The sequence below is a fragment of the Camelus bactrianus genome, chromosome 2 (genome assembly GCF_048773025.1).
Source record: "Camelus bactrianus isolate YW-2024 breed Bactrian camel chromosome 2, ASM4877302v1, whole genome shotgun sequence".
Classification (NCBI taxonomy): domain Eukaryota; kingdom Metazoa; phylum Chordata; class Mammalia; order Artiodactyla; family Camelidae; genus Camelus; species Camelus bactrianus.
Genome location: NC_133540.1, coordinates 96,275,634 through 96,293,969, shown reverse-complemented (window position 1 = coordinate 96,293,969; position 18,336 = coordinate 96,275,634). Strand labels below are relative to the sequence as shown.

General features: G+C 40.4%; 1 protein-coding gene across 8 annotated transcripts in view; it reads left to right on the top strand.

Moving 5' to 3' along the window:
• The window catches only part of ABCG2 (ATP binding cassette subfamily G member 2 (JR blood group)), a 124,120-nt gene that overhangs the window by 62,261 nt on the left and 43,523 nt on the right, over positions 1–18,336 (top strand). For 2 of the 8 annotated variants that reach the window (XM_074347079.1, XM_074347088.1), the window contains exon 1: positions 845–1,267. The exons of 3 other annotated variants lie outside the window; for them this stretch is intronic. The gene's annotated coding sequence lies outside the window, so the exon portion shown is untranslated. Of the gene's footprint in view, positions 1–844; positions 1,268–1,431; positions 1,715–18,336 lie in introns of those variants that run through there. 3 more of the 8 variants (XM_010966136.3, XM_010966137.3, XM_074347101.1) reach the window with 2 other exon arrangements.

The following is an 18,336-nucleotide window of genomic DNA, read 5'->3' as shown; positions in this document are numbered from 1 at the left end:
TTGAAAAAGTAAAAGTGCCAGATTAAGAACACATTCAGGGAAAAAACAACAAAGTAAAGTAAAATAAAGGGTTAAAGGCAAAAACAAAAAAACAAAAAACACATTCAGTGGAGTCCCAATAACCCAGCTCTATAAATACTGGGCAGTTCAGAGAGGTGATGAGGTGGAGAGCAGAGGGTGGGGTCTGAGAAACTGAGTCACCCGCTTATCCTACTAAGTTTTGTCCTTGTGCTAAATGGTCTCCTTTGAACTAGGTGACTCAACTGTAAAATTAGTAAGGTCCTCTCCCTCCCTAATATTCTATTACTACCTCAAATAACCAAACAATAAAAGAGGGAGCAGGACATTTGAAAATAATTGGCCCAAAATAAAATGCTACCTTATACGTTGAAATAACTCATTTCTTTACAATGCAATACATTTATGAAATGCCTACTTTAATCTGAATTTTTCAAACAGAATTTGATGGCAATGAAAGTATTAGGATGAGATTTGGAACCCTTTTCCTGAATCTGCACAATCACTTTCTAGCTTTTCCACACGATTAGTGTACTGAACATAAGTATTTATTACAGGAGTGTAAAGAACACATTTAAACTGTTTATTGTAATATTTTCATTCAAAATGTTTTGGTTTCCCCTTCCCCCCACCCTTAGATTCGGTTCCTGATTTTATTGGCCCTGGGCCGCTCGCACCAGATCTCTCAGAAGCTCATTCAGTAGAGACCGCCTACTTGCTCTGGGGTGGACAACGTGCATGACAGAAAAAAAAAATCGGTGTCAATGTCCTCTGGTGCTTAGGGGTGTGGGACACCGGTTTTGACCAAATCCATCTAGGTCAGCGCGGGTATTTATCAGCTTAGCGGTTCCCTGGACTAATCGCCACTGTCCGTCTCCTACAAACCCTAGAGACAGGAGTTTTCTGCTTTGTCCTTGCATGCTCCAGGATAGTCATCGTCGTGACTCGGGCCCCGCGGGCGGGTGACAGGTCCAGCGTCTGGCTGGGTCCGCTCGCTTATCGCCGCCGGGCAGGCGGCGCCACGCCTTCCGCTGGCGCGCGGGCACCGACCCCGAGGGAGCCGCGGCGCGGGGGAGGGGCCGCCGCCCTGCGCCCTCCACTCCCGGAGCCCGAAGCGTGCAAGGTGAAGCCGGCGTCGGTGTTTTTGGCGCTCGCCGCTCGCTGCCCGGACCGCTTGGCTGGCCGCCCGCCGCCCGTGGCCGTGAAGATAACTCGGGGCCAGCGCCTTCCCAGACCCGCCGCTGCGCCTGTGAGTTGGGGCTCGCCGGGAGCGCGCGGGCGCGGTGGGTGGGCTGCCTGCCGGGCTGTGAGCATCTGTAGCGGAAGGCCGACCCCGGCCGGGTTTTGCTGCCGGCGCGGGCTGTGTCCTGAGCCCTGCGCCGTTCCAGACTGAGTCCAGAGCGCGCGAGACGGAAGAGGGAGTCCTCGGCCGTGCGACAGAGTCTGGGGAGACGCTGGAAGGGGGCAGCCTGGAAAGGAAGCAGGGAGTTTTTGGAAAAGCTCTCCACTATTTAGAAAGCACAGTGCAGATGCTTGATGTCTTTGTTAAGTAGGAGCTGCTTCCGTAGGGTATGTTTGGAAGGTCCCGCTGACTCATCTCAGAGTTTATATATAAATGATTGTTCGTACTTCGCCTCTGAGCGTAGCAGCTCCTGAGATTGAAGCCCCTGGTTAAACTGAACCGCTACTAAGCTGAGTGAGTAAACTGTGAAAGCCGTTTGAGATGTGTGTGGCACGAAAGGTTCGTGGGTATTGCGTGAACATTTGGTAGAAAACAGAAATTGTACAAATGAGATGTTTAGGTTTTAATTATTTCTTCCCAGTCTCCATACTTTTCATTTGAAAGTATGAAATAGACTGAAAATTTAGACTTTTTTTTCCAGAAAACAATGTCTTGGTGCAACCAATTCCGTGTCTGGTAGTGTGTGTTAAGAGCCCACTGGTAAAACTTTTACCTTTCTCCAAATGTATGAAACTAGAGTTGGTATGGGATGGATAAAACCTTATTGAGTATGGAAGTTACTACAAGATGAGAGAGAAATTTGTTACTTTAAAGGGATTAACCAACATATTCTATGTCTTTTTCTTCCCCCAGGACGTAAAGTTTGTCCACAACTTTAGATGGTTTGCTAAAGAGTTGTTGAGCTGTCTTTTGTAATTTTTCTGTGGATAGTTGACTTTTAATAACTTGAAAAATTTAACCAGCTTATTACAATACTTAATAAAAATAATTCTGAAGACGTTAGAACAATACAGGAAAATACATGACTGAAAAAACTATATTGCAAATCTGGCAGTTTTAAAAAACCTGTATTATTGCTTACGTTTTATTTTTCTTGCCTAATAGAAATATAAAAGCTCATTCCATATTTCAGAAAAGAAAAAAAAAAAAAACTTCATAGTAACAAATGTTTATTAGTCATCTTTATTCCAGACCCTGGCACTCAGCAAGAGCTTCCTTAGAAAACACATTCTTTTGCATCAAAATGATATTAAAATACACTTACAGCCAAAATGGATTTCTGCATTTATTTTTATTAAGCACTCATAAAGCATTTGAGGCAAACATAAGTATTACAAATGGAAAATAAAATACACCAAGAATAGGGGAGCAGTTTAGGGGAGCAGATTAGAATAGTTGTGGACAGGAAATTAAAGTTACAACCTGGAGGCTAAAACAAAAAGGGACTGATCAGTCATACAATTCAATGAGGATAAAGGCAGGAAATATACGACCTCCTTGGAGAAGATTTTTTCCCGGCATCTACTTCTGAGGGAGATGTTTTGTGTCACAGAAGGATGCAAAGGAGACTGAAAAATGGCAGTGGGAGAGCATCCTTTGGGCTCATCCCATAGTACATGCACCACTGTGTTTTCTAGGACTACATGCACTAGTTGTGATTTTCCTTACGGTAAGTGTTATAAGAAACACCTGTTGGATGCTAAGCCCCTATGGTCACACATGCTGCTGTTTGACTACTTAGGGCTTGTTTGGGAATCTAGATTTTTTTAGAGGGATAGGTAGACCTGTTGTCCTTCAGATACTCTGTATTTCTCTCAAGCGTTTTTGATAGAAGTTTGGCAGCTGTTGAAGTCTATTTCAAGTGGGAAGGTTTATTACTGGGATTATAGGTTAGGGTTGTGATCTTTTAGTGCAATTTAAAGAATCTGAGTGGCCATCCTCTCTATAGGATATAGGATGTAGGATATATGGGTCTACAGGAAGTACAAGTTTATCCTTTAAAAAATCAGTTCCCACTTCACTCCACGATGTGAACCAATAATGATAAATTGTCTAGATTTTGGCCTCATTTTTTTTCCCCAACAACAGCTTTGTGAAATATAATTCACATGTCATACAGTTCACACCTATTTAAAGTGTACAGTTTGTGCAGTCATCATGTTTTCATCATCCTCTCCCCTAAAAACCTATTAACACTCACTCCCCCTTCTCAGCATAGTCCCCCCCACCCCCTCTGGTTTTTTGGAAGCTGATATTCTACCTCACTAGGAGACTGTTAAGAAAGTGGATATCTAATTTTTGACCCACAGAGTTAGCTTGTTTATAGAAATAAAGAAAATATTCAGAGAATCATTGCATTGAAAATTAGTGTACTGTAGTTTAAACTGAGGTGGGTGGGTGTGGGTTAAGCAAAAATGCTGCCCCCATCCTGATTTCAAATAAGAAGTTTTGTTTTCAGCAGGAGGAGTGGAATGAAATCTTGGCAAGGTCAGAAACCTTGTTGAAAATGCTGATCCCTAGCTCAGTCCCTTTGGACTGGCAACTGAAAAGACCCGTTAGTCTTTGGAAGAGGAGTTGGCTGGAAATTAGTGCATAGGCCCAGGTAGCATTAGGTATTTCTGTGTCATTTCATAGGCATTGAGTTTTTCCCAGAAGTGTAAAAATGGAAGTCTCCAGAAAACAAGAACCCCTGTGATTGCCCCCTGAAGACGCTTGAGCTGAGTGTCTTACAAGGAAAGAGGAAAGACTGCTGGAACGGTATCCAAACTTCATCAGATACTTTTACATAGGAGTTCTGCCTCTTCTCTTCCTATTCTGCACAGCCTGACCCTGGCTCCACCCTGACCGGACCCTAGGGAACAGGATGGGTAGAAAAGTTAGAGGGACAACAGAAAAGTTAGAAAGGGAGAAGGAAGCGTTTCATTTTACCCCTTTTCCTCAATCATCCCGTGTTAGTTTGGAATGTGTTAATACAAGATCATCCGGTCCTCAGAGTAATAAAGGAGGTAGCCATTAACTGGTGAGTGCTTGCTGTGTGCAGGTGGTTTTTACATCTGTTCTCAGTTTATGCTCGCACTAAACCTTCCAGGGAGGTTTAGGAGTTTGGTATTTATAGAGGAGGAGGCTGAGAGGTCTCAGGGTCATTTATAGCTGGAACAAAAAAACCATATTGAACTTTAATTGGAGTTCACCAATCCTTGCTTTTCTTTTCTTTTCTTTTCTTTTTTGGATCTAGCCTGGTCATTTGTTTCACATTTTCCTTACATGTTCACAAAGCAGCTCACAGGGCCATGGAAAGAGTGTGTGAGTTGACAGGGAGAGGGAGGCCCAGACCTAACGTGCTTCTATAAACTGTGCCATTTCTTCATTTTCTACTTTTGATGAAGTCTCCTCATCTCTCTGGACTACAGTTTCTTCACAGGACCAGAGAATGTATGAGTTTGAATGGGTGGGGTCTGATTGTATTTGAGTCCAGAAGTGGAATCTGGGCTAGTTGAAAGTGCCAGAACAGTAGTACAGAGTGTCAGGTATGCTGAGAACACTTCATATTCTTACCTGATCCATCAGTGAAGGTTTCTGCAAACTTGCCATCTACTTTGATTCATAATCTTTCTGATCCATTTCTCCTGTTTCATAACATGGGGATACTGTTAGATGTCTTCCCAGGATACCTCATATGATGGTTACCTCAAATAAAACGTGTGCTTCAGAAACCATGAAGTAGTAAGCTAATTTTAGTTAAAAATCAAAGGGTATCATTTCAGCCATACCTAAATCTTAATAGTAATAGTATTATCATACTAAACTGTTCACTGCTTCTATCTGGAATCTAAGGTATGAGTAGAGTCCATTTGACATATGCAGTGAGATTTACTCCCAGATGTAACTAGCAACCTATGGCCAGTTGACTCATTCCAGTTGCTCCAGTATAGATCCATCCTTTCTACTTTGCTCTTTCCTGGAGCTACAAACCACTCACTGTGTTCTGATTTCATGCTTAGGTATATACCTTCACTCTCTCCCAGTTAGATGGGTGTGTTCTATCTTGCCTCCTAGAATGCCACCCAATCTGGAGAAAAATTCAAGAGGTTTTAATTTTTCAACAGAAATCAAATTGCTATTCTCCTCTCCCTTCGTAATTGCCACCTAAACAAGGAAGAGGTGCAAATTGCTCCTGGAGAGCAGTTTACAAAATGTAAACTTCCTGCTTTCTTCCCTGTCAGTGTGATAAAGATAGCCCCTACACTTGGTTTTTAGATATCACAGCTCTCCTATCATTTGAATTTCAGCTAATTTAAAATATGTTAGAGAAACAAGGAAAAGATACCTTTGAAGTGTCAATGTATTTCAAAATACATTTAGCTGTGGCTAGGTGGTATAGGTCTTGAAGTTTTAAAGAATAAAGATGATATTTTAAGTCTAATATTACACTTGCATTAGAAGCATTGGGAAATACTGAGGTTATTTCATTATTTTAATTTTTTATTTTGAAATAATTTTAGACTGAAATGTTGCAAAAAAATGGTTCAGAGAGTTCCTCTGACATCTTATGTAACTAATTGTTGAAACTAATGGATTAACATTGGTAAATGCTATTAACTATAGACTATTTGGATTTCCTCAGCTTTTCACTATTCTTTTTGTTCAGAATGCAGCCTAGGAGCGCAAACTGCATTTGATTGTTGTATATCCTTAATTTCTTCCAATCTGTGGCAGCTCCTCAACCTTCTGTTGTTTTTTCTGACCTGGACACTTGTGAAGAGTGCTGGTCAGTTATTTTGTAGAATGTCCTGCAATTAGTACTCAGTGTTTTCTCATGCTTAGATTGAAGTTATGTATTTTGGGAAGAGATACTATAAGTAATTCCAGTGCATCATATCAGGGGTCCATGATGTCTTATTACTGATGTAAACCTTCGTGAAGTGCTGTTTGCCAGGTCCCCCTTGTAAAGTTACTATTTTTCCCTTTGTATTTAGTAGATATCTTGGGAGAGAAACTTGGACTATGTAAATACCCTGTTTTTCCTTAAATTTTTAATCACTAGTTTTAGCATCCATTGGTAGAACTGGATGTACATGAAACTGTTGTTCTAATCATGATTTTAAAATTGGTTTTCTCATTTCTTCTATGTTTATTAATGAGAATGCTTCTGTAAGGAACAGATGTTCTTTCACCATTTATTTATTCAACTATTTTTATCAGTACACACTCATCAATATTTATTTTATTATATGCATTGTAATCCAATACATCATCATTTAGTTTGCTGCTCAAATTGTCCCACCTTTGGCCACTAGGAGCTCTTCTTTCAGCTTGGCTCCTGTGCCCTTTTGACAGACCACCTCCCTACTCCATTTTTTAAAAAAGGCATTTCCTTACTTTCTGGCATCACAAAAGCTCCAGGCTCATTTTTATATTTTTCATGCCCCAGCCATGGAATCAGCCATTTCTTCAAGACACTTTGGTTCCCTTTTTTGGAGACTGTTACAAGAAACCAAGATCTGGGTACTAGGTATGTTGCTGGAGTTTCTTTGAGCTTTTTAAGTTCAATAGATTTGTGACCTAGTAAATGCATCTCTACAAAGATCAGTAATGCCTTTAATTTCAAACACTCTAGAGGCCCCAGTTGTAGTTGCCAATTTAGGTTCAGTCTCTTATGGGAAAGAAATGAAATTGACAGGGTTTAGAATTTTAAAAGTTCCCAGTTTTTCTCAAATGATGATCTGTAAGTGCTTACATAAGAAACAGAATGAATACATTAATTTTTATTTATTCAGGCTCTGATAAGAAAGTAGGAATTTTTTTTAGCTTATTTTATTTAAACTATGTCCTGACTGATGGTTGAAGGGGAGCTATGTGTGGGTCATATCTTTCAGATGTACAAATTATGAGGTCCCAGCCCCCTACTCCCCACCTCCATCCACCCCATCCTGGGGCAAATCTTTCTCATTCTGAAAGAAAGGGTTTTAGGCAAGATCTTCATTTCTCTTGTTTTTTTGTGTGCTAAGAGGACTCCTGAATATCCAGAAAATTTGGACATTTCCCCTCTATTTTAGTTATAATTTTAGTGCCTGTTGATTGAGTTCACAGTGATAAAAAGATTCAGTTAAATTTCAGATTTGCATTTATGTTAGTCATGCTAGCTTACTTTTAATATTGAGGTGTATTTACTCAGTTAAACTTTATTTTAATCTTAGCCAGCCCTGATGATATACAGAACGCTTTCCTCAGGGTTTCATTTCCACAGACCTTCTGTAACTTTCTTCTTATTTTCAGATTTTGTCCTATGCTTTTCCTTTCTTTCTTTGTCTCCAGGACAAAATTACTTTCATTTCCCTTAATGAAATGTATTTCCATTTCTTATACCCTTTTTCCTTTCATAGAAAGATATTTTCCTTACGAGTTTTAGTTGTCTCAAATACATGTATTAATCAAAATTCTTTTGAAACCCTTAATTTCTAGTGAAAACTAAGAAGTCAGCAATTATTATAAACTTTCACAGTATTATTCTGTAGATTGGCAAAATCACAAATACTGTTTATTTCTAAAACACAGACTTTTTTATAGAAAATTTTTTATTGCGACATCAAACATTTTTGTTAATACACCTAAAAAGTTTCTCTGTAAAAGGAAGCCTTTCTTGAGTAATAACTGTTTCAGTATCTCATTTTATTTGGGAGTGATCTATACATTGAATAAATTTTCATCATTTCACTTAACTTAGCAAAACTCTAACGTTTTAAGTCACCAAAAATCTGGAGAAACCATTTTTAAGTAGACACAGCATAAAACATAATTATTCTTAAATAATTTACCTAAAAGCTCTTACCTCATTTATATCTATTAAATTGCAATTATGTTTAGATTATCCATGAAAGACATAAAAACAAACATAGCTACAGATCTCATAGCTTCATTTCAAAACTTAGTCATCAATCGGTTATTACATTATAAACTTACTAGTTCATAAATAACAACTGGAACAAGTTAAATTTATTTGCTCAGATGACGAAAGCTTTTCTCTATTTGTGGAAAAGACTTTTAAGATTTGTATTTGTTCTTGATAAATCCTTAAGGAAGCTGTGAATTAGATTTGTTGAGGGAGTCTTTCTAGCTGTTTGAGTTTAAAAAGGCTCTTTTCCCTTTTTTGGGGGGTGGAGGTGGGGGTCTTCAGGTTCTACCTGATTGAGCTAATTCAGCTCAGTCTCAGGTCCTTGTGGGTTGTATTTACATATCTGATTTGTAGAGATTTGCAAGACAAAGACAGTTGCTTTTAAATTCCCCAGAGAACTGGTCTGCTGCCTAAGTGATAATAAAAGATTGATTTTCCCAGCTACATTTTCTTTAATTCGATTTTTTTTTATCAGTAAGTAGACTTCCAACTACATGGAAAATCAAGAGTTCTATGTTCTAAAACTTAAGGGTTCAATTTATCACGCCTTCAAAAGTTTGCTCAAGGTATTCAATAAAGGCCCTCTTTCAGAGTGTACAAATTAAACCCAGAGCAATTTACCCTAGGGGCAAAAATTCTCCATTATTGCTTTTATATTAGCCCCTGAATACTAGCACTGAGTTTTATTTCATATTGTGTATGGACGCAGATAACCCTATGGATTTTTTTAGTATGTTTAATCAGTATTGCCTGAGGAACATATTTATATGCCCTGTCTTATACCAGGCAGGGGGAAGTGTTCCCCAGTGAGACCTGTTGTTTGTCGCATAGTATGATTAGGCAAAAGAGATGTAACCACCTTATAGAAAGCCAGTTCAAATATATCAATTTTTATAAACATTCATTTCAATTCTATCAACTCTTAACCTTTAACTTTATCCTCCATTAGGACCCCATCAGCCAGTCTTGATCTTACAAGGAGTCCCAGAAACCTTTCTTTTTATCCCCTGACCATTTTATCTATTTTTGTATAAATGGCTTTGGGGTGTCCAGTGAGGAATTGAGCCAAGGGACTCAGGATCTTTCGTCAATCTTTGAACTTAATTAATTGGCCTAACTGTTGCCCCAAGCAATCGCTGGTCAGGTATCTCAGTGTAATTTTTTAGCAGCCTTTTAAATATATGTATTTTAAACTGGAATAAACAGAGTGCACTTGTTTAGGGCTCTTCAGTGTTGAGGACTGTCAACTGAAATAAATGCACAGCCTAAAAGTTGAGAGTTTTATTCAACGGAAGGACTCAAACCGGGATGACAGCCTCTCAGATGGCTCTGAGAAACTGCTCCAAAGAGGGTAAGGGAGAAGCTAGGATGTATTGGAGTTTTACAACAAAGACCAGGTAGTTGGAACATTAAAAGATCACTTGTTATCTGAAGAAAACCAGAAGGAGTCCTAGAAGCCTTTTTTTTTTTTTAATCTTTTGTCCATTTTATCTAATTTTATATAAAAGTCTCTGGGATCCTTAGTTTGAGCCAAAGGACTTAGGCCCTTGTCGATTTTAAAATTTGATTAATTGGTCTAACTGTTGCTCCAGTTGTTGATCAAGTATCTCAGTGTATATTTTTTCCCCAGCCCTATAAATATATACATTTTAAACCAGGGTAAATAGAGCAGACTTGTTTGAACTTTAATGCTGGGGACCAGTAGGTGATCCCTTTGGCCTTTTTAACCTTACGTAGTGTAGTATCAAAACCTTGTCTATCTTAAGCCATAAATATCCCTTTTATTTATCCCATTTTAAATAACCATCTGAACAATATTTATCCATTTGGGATAAGTCCCTTATTTTTCCCTTGTTAAGAAAAAAAAATCTTTAGACATTTTCTACATTCCTTTTTCCAGTACTCAACCTAATTAACATTAATTATTCTAATGTTTTTATAGCATCTCTAAAACCCATTGAGGGGAAAAGGGAAACATAAATACAGCTTTTCAAATCCGTTTTTTTTTTAAATTAAGTTCTTAGGTTAACCATTAGATATATATTTTTCCACCTTTAAACTTGATTGATTTTTATAGGTACCAATAAAACCTATAAACTATAGGTTTATAATGAGAGCTCTCTAAAGTTTTACCAGTTTAGAAGTTTTTCCAATTTAAAGGATCTGTCATCTGGCCATCAGTGAAATACGTATATATTAGTAGTGATTTTAAAACGATAAGACAAATAGGCTTTCCCACAAGAAAGTAGGAGGGGTGGGTTGCTGCCTAAATAAGATTCAAAAGTTTACTCCCCCAAAATGTAAAAAGGCCTTTGCGGTCCAGGCTGATGCAACAAAAGGTTAAGGTGGCAAAATGTCTGAGAATTGGTACAATCAAAGGATTGTTCAGAATCCCAATTTATTTGCTTGGCCACCATATGTACATCATATTTATACCTTCTAGATGACAGAGTCCAAGTTTTTGTTAAAAAAAAAAAACACATACATACATACATACACACAAAACGCCCAGAGAAAGAAAACCTTTACATTTCAAGGACACAGGAAGAAAAATCCAAGTTCCTCTTAAAAGGGCTTTTGTTTTTGTAAGGTAAGAATTCCGGAGAAAAATATTTTTATCAGGCCGACTTTTTTTTTTTAACTTAACTGCGTAAGCAATGGAAGAGCCCTGACCTAGTTATTTTCAAGGTAAGATTTTCTTTAATTCTCAGCTGAAGTAAATTTTGTACGTACATGAACTTGGCCGGGGTATTAGTTAGAGGTTGGCAGTCTGTCATTTCTTTTTCTTTTGTCTTGAAAGTTCTAGTCCCCATTCTAAGGTTGGGTTGTCAGAATAAAATTGCTAGTGGGTTTCCCTGCAGGGACAGCTACATGGCATGAGATATTTGCCTCCACCACTCCTGCAAGTTTCTTAGTCACCTGAGAAAGCACAAGCCATTGTCAGCCAGGAAGAGAGTCCCATCTTTGGAGTTGAAAGGCTTCTCATAAGATTTTACTTTTATCCCGACAAATTTAGTGGAGGTAGCCAAATTGAGGAAAGTGTTAGACCAGCCTCTTACCCAACCACTCCGTCCAGACCTTGGTATCTTTCAACTAGACCCCACCTGGGACGTCTCCTTAGGGTGGGTATGTCCCTGGTATCTTTCAACCAGTCCCCACCAGCACGTCTCCACTGGGCGGGTATTTCCCCCCAGTATCTTTCAACTGGGGGTCCAGGTACCTGGATACACCACCAAATAAAATTCAGTATCATCAACCAATATGGGAGATCTGAGAACCTGGAGAGACTCACCCAAATTTGTCTGGACTCCCCAAGGAGGCAGATGGGCACAAAGGGCCACTGCTGGTACCAAGGCTCCAGTTCCTCATAGAGTTCAGGCGAAGGAGAGAAGTCTGCTCTGGGTCCCTCCCTTCTTAGTGGTCACCAAAACTGTCAACTGAAGTTAATGCACAGCCTAAAAGTTGTGAGTTATGTTTTAATCGGCCAGAGGACTCAAGCCAGGATAACAGCTTCTCAGATCACTCTGAGAAACTGCTCCGAAGAGGTAGGAGAGGAGCTAGGACATATAGGAATTTTACAACAAAGACCAGGTAGTCGGAACATTAAAAGATTACTTGTTAAATGAAGAATACTGGATGTGTCAAGTTAAAGAATTTAGTGCTTTCCTATGTATGGGGGGGAGCAAACATTTGGGCTCATTGAATTCATTCCTTTGACAAGCATCTAGCTATCTAGGGCCAATATCCTGTCCTTTCTTATTCTCAGTCCCCTCAGAGTGCACCATTGTGAGTGGCTGCAGAGGCTGGGCTGCAGGCTTGTCTTCACTGGAGGGTGGCGGTAGCAGCTGATGACTTGATGGCTTCAGCATTCTTTGTTTACTGATACGGCTTGCAGTATTTTTCAGTCACAGGGACCAAAAGGAGGTCCCTTTGGCCCTCCAAACTTAGGTAGTGTTGTATCCAAAACCTTTGTTTTAATCCCATTAACATGTTTTATTTATTTCATTTCTTAACCATCTAAAGATTTTTATCCTTTAAAATTTGTTGGGAAGAAGTCTCTAGACTTTCCCATCAGTTTTTTCTAGTTCCCCTGTTAATCCACCTAACTAACAGTTAATCTACTGTTTTTATTAGCATCTGTAAGTTTCACTGAAGGGAAACAGACTACAAATGCAGCTTCCCAAACTGATTTTTGTTGTTGTTTTTAAAATTTATTTTTATTTATTTATTTATTTATCATCTTTATCCTTTTTTTTAACACCTGTAGTGTGGTGTGATTCCTGTACAGTGAAATACACATATTTCAGATGTACAACTTGATGAATTTTGATAGGTGTATACACCAGTGGAAACCATCACCACAATCAAGAGAGCTAACATTTCCATCACTCCCCAGGAGGTACAAATTTCGAATTCCCAGTTTATCCCTTCCCATCTCCTTTACCCCCTGGTAACCATAAGTTTGTTCTTTACGTCTGTGAGTCTGTTTTTGTTTTGTAAACAAGTTCATTCGTGTCTTTTTTTTTTCTTTTTTTAGATTCCACATATAAATGATATCATATGGTATTTTTCTTTCTCTTCATGGCTTTCTTCACTTAGAATGACAGCCTCCAGGTCCATCCATGTTGCTGCAAATGGCATTATTTTATTCTTTTTATGGCTTAGTAGTATTCCATTGTGTACATATACCATATGTTCTTTATCCAGTCATCTGTTGATGGACATTTGGGTTGTTTCCATGTCTTAGCTATTGGAAATAGTGCTGCTGTGAACACTGGGGTGCATGTATCTTTTTCAATTATATTTTCCTCCAGACATATGTCCAAGAGTAGGATTGCTGGATCAAATGGTAAGTTTATTTTTAGTTTTTTAAGGAACCTCCGTACTGTCCTCCATAGTGGCTGAACCAGTTTACATTCCCACCAGCAGTGTAGGAGGGTTCCCTTTTCCCCTCACCCTCTCCAGCATTTACCATACATGGACTTTTTAATAATGGCCATTCTGACTGTTGTGAGGTGATATCTCATTGTAGTTTTGATTTGCATTTCTCTAGCAATTAGTGATGTGCTTGTTGTCTATCTGTCTGTCTTCTTTAGAGAGGTGTCTATTTAGCTCTTCTGCCCATTTTTTGATTGGGTTGCTTATTTTTTTGATATTAAGCTGTATGAGTTGTTTGTATATTTTGGAAATTAGTCCCTTGTCAGTCACATCATTTGCAAATATTTTCTCTCATTCTGTAGGTTGTGTTTTCATTTTGTTGATAGTATCCTTAGCTGTGCAAAAACTTAAATTTAATGAGACCCCATTTGTTTATTTTTGCTTTCGTTTCCATTACTCTAGGAGCTCGTTCAAAAAAAATATTGCTGTGATTTATGTCAACGAGTGTTCTACCTATGTTTTCCTGTTGTTTGTTTTAAACTAAGGGATTTCTTAAGGTTAGCCTTTTTCATTTTTTTGTATCTACCTTCTACTTTGGTCTTTTCATAGGTACCGATAAAATAGCTGTTTATATTGAGAGCTCTTTAAAAATTTACCAATTCAGGAGTTTCTCCAGTTTAAAGGATCTATCGTCTGGCCACTGAAGAATAGCATCTTAAAGACTACTCAACCCAGTAAGATGAGAAAGGTGTCCCCACAACAGAATGCAGAGGATGCAGCCTTCACAAGATCTAGAAAGTTTACTCCCTAAAATACTAAGAAAGTGAAGGCCTTCATTGTATAGACAAATGCAACAAAGATTGAGATGACAGGAGCCCCTTATGGGCTGGGACCCCTTATGATAAAATTCTCCAAGAGTTGGCACAACCAGACAAAGACTGCTCAGAATCCCAGATTATTGGCTGGCTGACAGATATACATCATATGCGTACTTCCTGGATTCCAAGAACCAAGCTCTCAAGACACGGGGGGGGGGGGGGCGGGGGGGGGGCGCCTAAGAAGATCAGGTAGAATATTTACATCTCAAAGACACACAGCGAGAAATGCAAGTTTCTCCTAGAAGGGCCTTTGTTCCTTTAAGGTCAGAATTCTGAAAAGATGGTTTCTCAAGCTGGCTTTTTCTAGATGCACACACATACACACACACAAATTAACTTTGGAATATCAAAAGAACCCCAATTCGGTCATTTTTAGGGTGAGATGTCCTTTAATTCTCAGGTAAGCAAGTTCTTGTAGGAATAAATTCTGTACATGCATAATAAAATCTTCCTAGTGTCTCTCAACTGGGGTAGCCCACTCAGTGTCTTTCAATTGAGCAAAATCTTCCCAGGATCTTTCATCTTGGGTAATTTCATCTTGAGTAACCCAGGTAACTCTTCTTGAAACTAAGTTCAAGGAAAACCTACTCTTCCAGAGAGGAGTTTATCCACCACCAAATAAAACTTAGGATCATCAGCCAATAAGGGGAGATCCAAGAACCAGGAGAGACTCACCCAAGTTTGCCTGGTCTGTCTGAGAGGGCAGACAGGCTTAAGAGGCCTCTGCTGGTACCAAGGCTCCAGGTCCTCGTAGAGCCCAGGCAAAGGGGAGAAGTCTGCTCTGGGTCCCTTTACTGTTCGCCAGAATGGTCAACTGAAGAAAAACGCACAACCTGAAAGTTTCAAGTTAAGTCTTATTTGAAGATCTTACTGAGGACTGTAGCCGGGAGGCAGCCTCTCAGGTAGCTCTGAGGAACTGCTCCAAAGAGGTAAAGGAGAGGCCAAGATACATAGGAATTTTTTGCTTAAAAAAAAAAATCTAGTCAAACATCAGAGATTACTGTTAGTCACAAGAAACAGACATCTCAAGTTAAGACTTCGGTGCTTTTCTAGGTATGGGAAGATGCAAGAATCTGGGCTCATTGAAATTGTTTGTTAGATATGCATTTTAACTATCTTGGGCCAGCACCCAAAGCACATAATGCTGCTGCTTTTTCTCTATCCTGATTTCCCCTCAGCATGTGCCATGGGGTGAGGGGGTTGGGGGGGGGTGTGACTGCAGTGGCTGATGGCTTGATCCCTGTTTACCGGAATGACAGGCTACATTCCCTGTCCACATCTATCAGATCCTTCTTAAATGTAAATGAGTGTGAATGTAAGTGTAAAATGAGTGTAAATGTAAAATGTAAATGTAAATAAGTTCCCTTCATCCTGAAGCTGGACTGTTGTTATACTTGCCCTTGTGTTTCCCTTACTGGGCAGAGTTGGGGGAGGTGGGGAAATGGGGTTGTTTTGGAATGGGTCAGACAGCAGAGAATCATTATGAAATCTCCATTGGCTGTGACCTTGCTCTGGGAATAAGGCGCCTCCTCCTGCCTGCTGGAGTCCTGGGCCCTCCCCGCCCTCCCAGCCTTACCTTCTTGTGGATAAAGAAGAGGGCTGCAGACAGGGTGTACTACTGGCATCCTAAAGTATGTATCTGAATCCACTCTTCCTAAGAATCTAGGTACTGTTTCTACTTACAGTTTCTGAGTGCTTGTCTTGTGTCTAGTATTGTATTTAGGGCAAAGCATACCCAGCTGTCATAGTGAGGCAGGAAGGAAGTGGGCAGGACACAGCCATTAAAGGAATGACATAGCGGTTGGCACCAAGATGGTGGAAGATTCAACTCCCAGTAGATCTGGAGGCCAAAGATGGCGGGACATTCAACCTCCAGTGGACCTTAAGCTTCATTATACTCATTGTAAGGTACTAGCATGGTGAATGACACACCCACAGGTGCCATGACAATTCCAAAGACAACCATGAAAGATCAAAAGAGTGAGCAGTGGCCCAGCTCCTGGGAATCCCTGACCTTTCCCCAAGGTAGTTGGAATAATCCTCTCACTTGTTAGCATATAAAAACAAGCAACACCGCACCTCAAGGGCTTGAGCTCTCTCTCTTGCTTTTGAGAGGGCCTGCACTCTGTCTGTGGAGTGTGTATCTACCTTATTTTAACAACTTCCCCCGCCCCCCTCCCCGTTTCCATCTCTCTAAATAAATCCACTTTTACTCAACTATGGCTCACTCTTGAATTCTTTCCTGTGTGAAGCCAAGGACCCTCACTTGGCAGGGCGTGTCCCAGGGACTTGTGACAGTAGGCTGGGAGGGGTGTGCAGGCCAGTGTCCCCATCTTGGCTGTTGGATGATTACAGTAGCCTCTACATGGTCTCCCTATTCTCTGCTCCTCCCTCAGTGCCCCCCCCCCCAAGTCAGAGTCATCTTTTTAAACATTGTTAGATCTTATCTTTCCTCTACCCAGAACTTTTTGGTGCCTTCCAGTCTCATTTGAAGCCAAAGCCAAAGTTCTTGCCGTGGCCTATGGTGTGTGCAGTGCCGACTGGTGCCTGCCGAGGCCCTGAGACCCCCATTCCCAGGCTGTCAGATGTCCACCTGCAATCCCTGAAAAAAACAAAGTACACCCTTTCCTAACGTGTTTGCCGTAGCAGAATTAACAGCCCTGGGAAATGACTAGCCTCACCGAGGCTCAGGCCGACTTGTTCTCCTCATTATCGGAATCATAAATTCCACTACCTTGCCTGTGTCAGCCCATGTCTCCATCTCACTGGAGTCATAAATCTACTACCCGCCTTATACCAAAGCCCCTTACCTCACTTACAGCCAATCAGAAATCTGTTACCCTATCCCTTTGTGTTCACAGCCCCTTCCCTAATAAAAGACCCTTCACGTTCACACCTGGTGGACACACAGGCACCTCTTGCCTGTGTGGCCCACTGTTGCCTGTAGCAGCAAACCTATTAAACCTTCCTTTGTTCTTGAACTTTCTTTGCCTTTGGTAAATTCTTCTTACCAACCGGAGTCACAGGCTCCACCAAGTGTCCCTCAACAATACTGTATATGTTATATATACATCTACATATATTCTCTGCACTCATGCCATAGCTTACTTTAATTTTTTTTATATTTCTAGGCTATGTAGTTTGCAAGTTTTTTCAGATTGTTGCAAATCTCAAAAATAATTTTCCAATATATTTATTGAAAGGAACTCTGCATATAAGTGGACCTGCACAGCTCAGACCTGTGTTGTTCAAGGTGATGCCAAATGCAAGTTCATGTGTAGGACGCACGGTGAGGCAAGCAAACGGAAAAGTCGGATTTTGGAGCAGAGAAAGGTTTACTGCAGGGCCAAGCAAGAACAGATGGCTCGTGCTCAAAAGACCTGAACTCCCTGTTGGTTTTCTGGGAGGTTTCTATAGTCAAAATCTTGGGTGAGGGCTGCAGGGTGTATGACTTTCTTCTGATTGGTTGGTGGTGAGGTACCAGGGCGGTGTTCCAGGAATCTTGTGCTCAGCCTGAAGTTACCAACCTCCACCTGGGTGGGGGCCTTAGTTCCTTCAGTAGAACTCGGGGATATGTATCAGATTGCTACGCAAATCCCTTGAGGAGGAATCAGGACCCTTCCCCATTGCTGCACTATTGTTTCCTGACTGCCTTTCCCTTGTTTTGCGTTCCTTCACTCTGAAGAGTAACTGTTTGACTCTGTCCTTTGGAATTCAGGGAAGGTTTAGGAGGCTGAAGCCTTTTCCTACAAACAAGAAATAGGTGTATGTAGGGGGCAGAGAGGGGGACACAGAAAGTCTTTGGTACCCAGGAGGGCCCCACAGGATCCTGCTCAGTTTCAAAGGGTCAACTGTATTTACTTTATGTGCACTTCCATCTATTTAAAAAGATTGAGACTAAATTGAAAAATTAAAGGGACAGGAAACAGATCCATGGTTGTCAGGGGCTGGGGTGGGAGGAGGGGATTTCTTTGGGGTGATGGAAATGGTCTGTCTTGATTTTGGTGGTTGTATGACTACATTTTCAAAAGTTCAAAAACTATACTTAAAGAGGATGCGTTTTACTGTTTACAACACTGTTTTTGGTTGGCATGTTTTCAATAAACATGACAAGAAACAAAGATTAGGCTGATTCATGAGTAGAGTTGGCAGTATATTAGAAGGAATGTTATACCTACCAAAATATTCCCCTTTTTGGGGAGTCATCTATACCTTTTTTCCACAAGTCATTGATTTCCCCATAGATCCCTAGCTGGCCTTGCCAGTATCTCCTCAGCTGGAAGGATGAGGATGTTTAGGACAGGTGAGGAGAGGGCTGAGAGGGGACCTGCCGAGCTTCCAGAGTCACGTCTTAGCTCCCTACAGTCACCCTTTGATGGCTTTTGCTTACCTCTCCAGCCTCAATTTCTTACTGCCCCTGTTGAGGG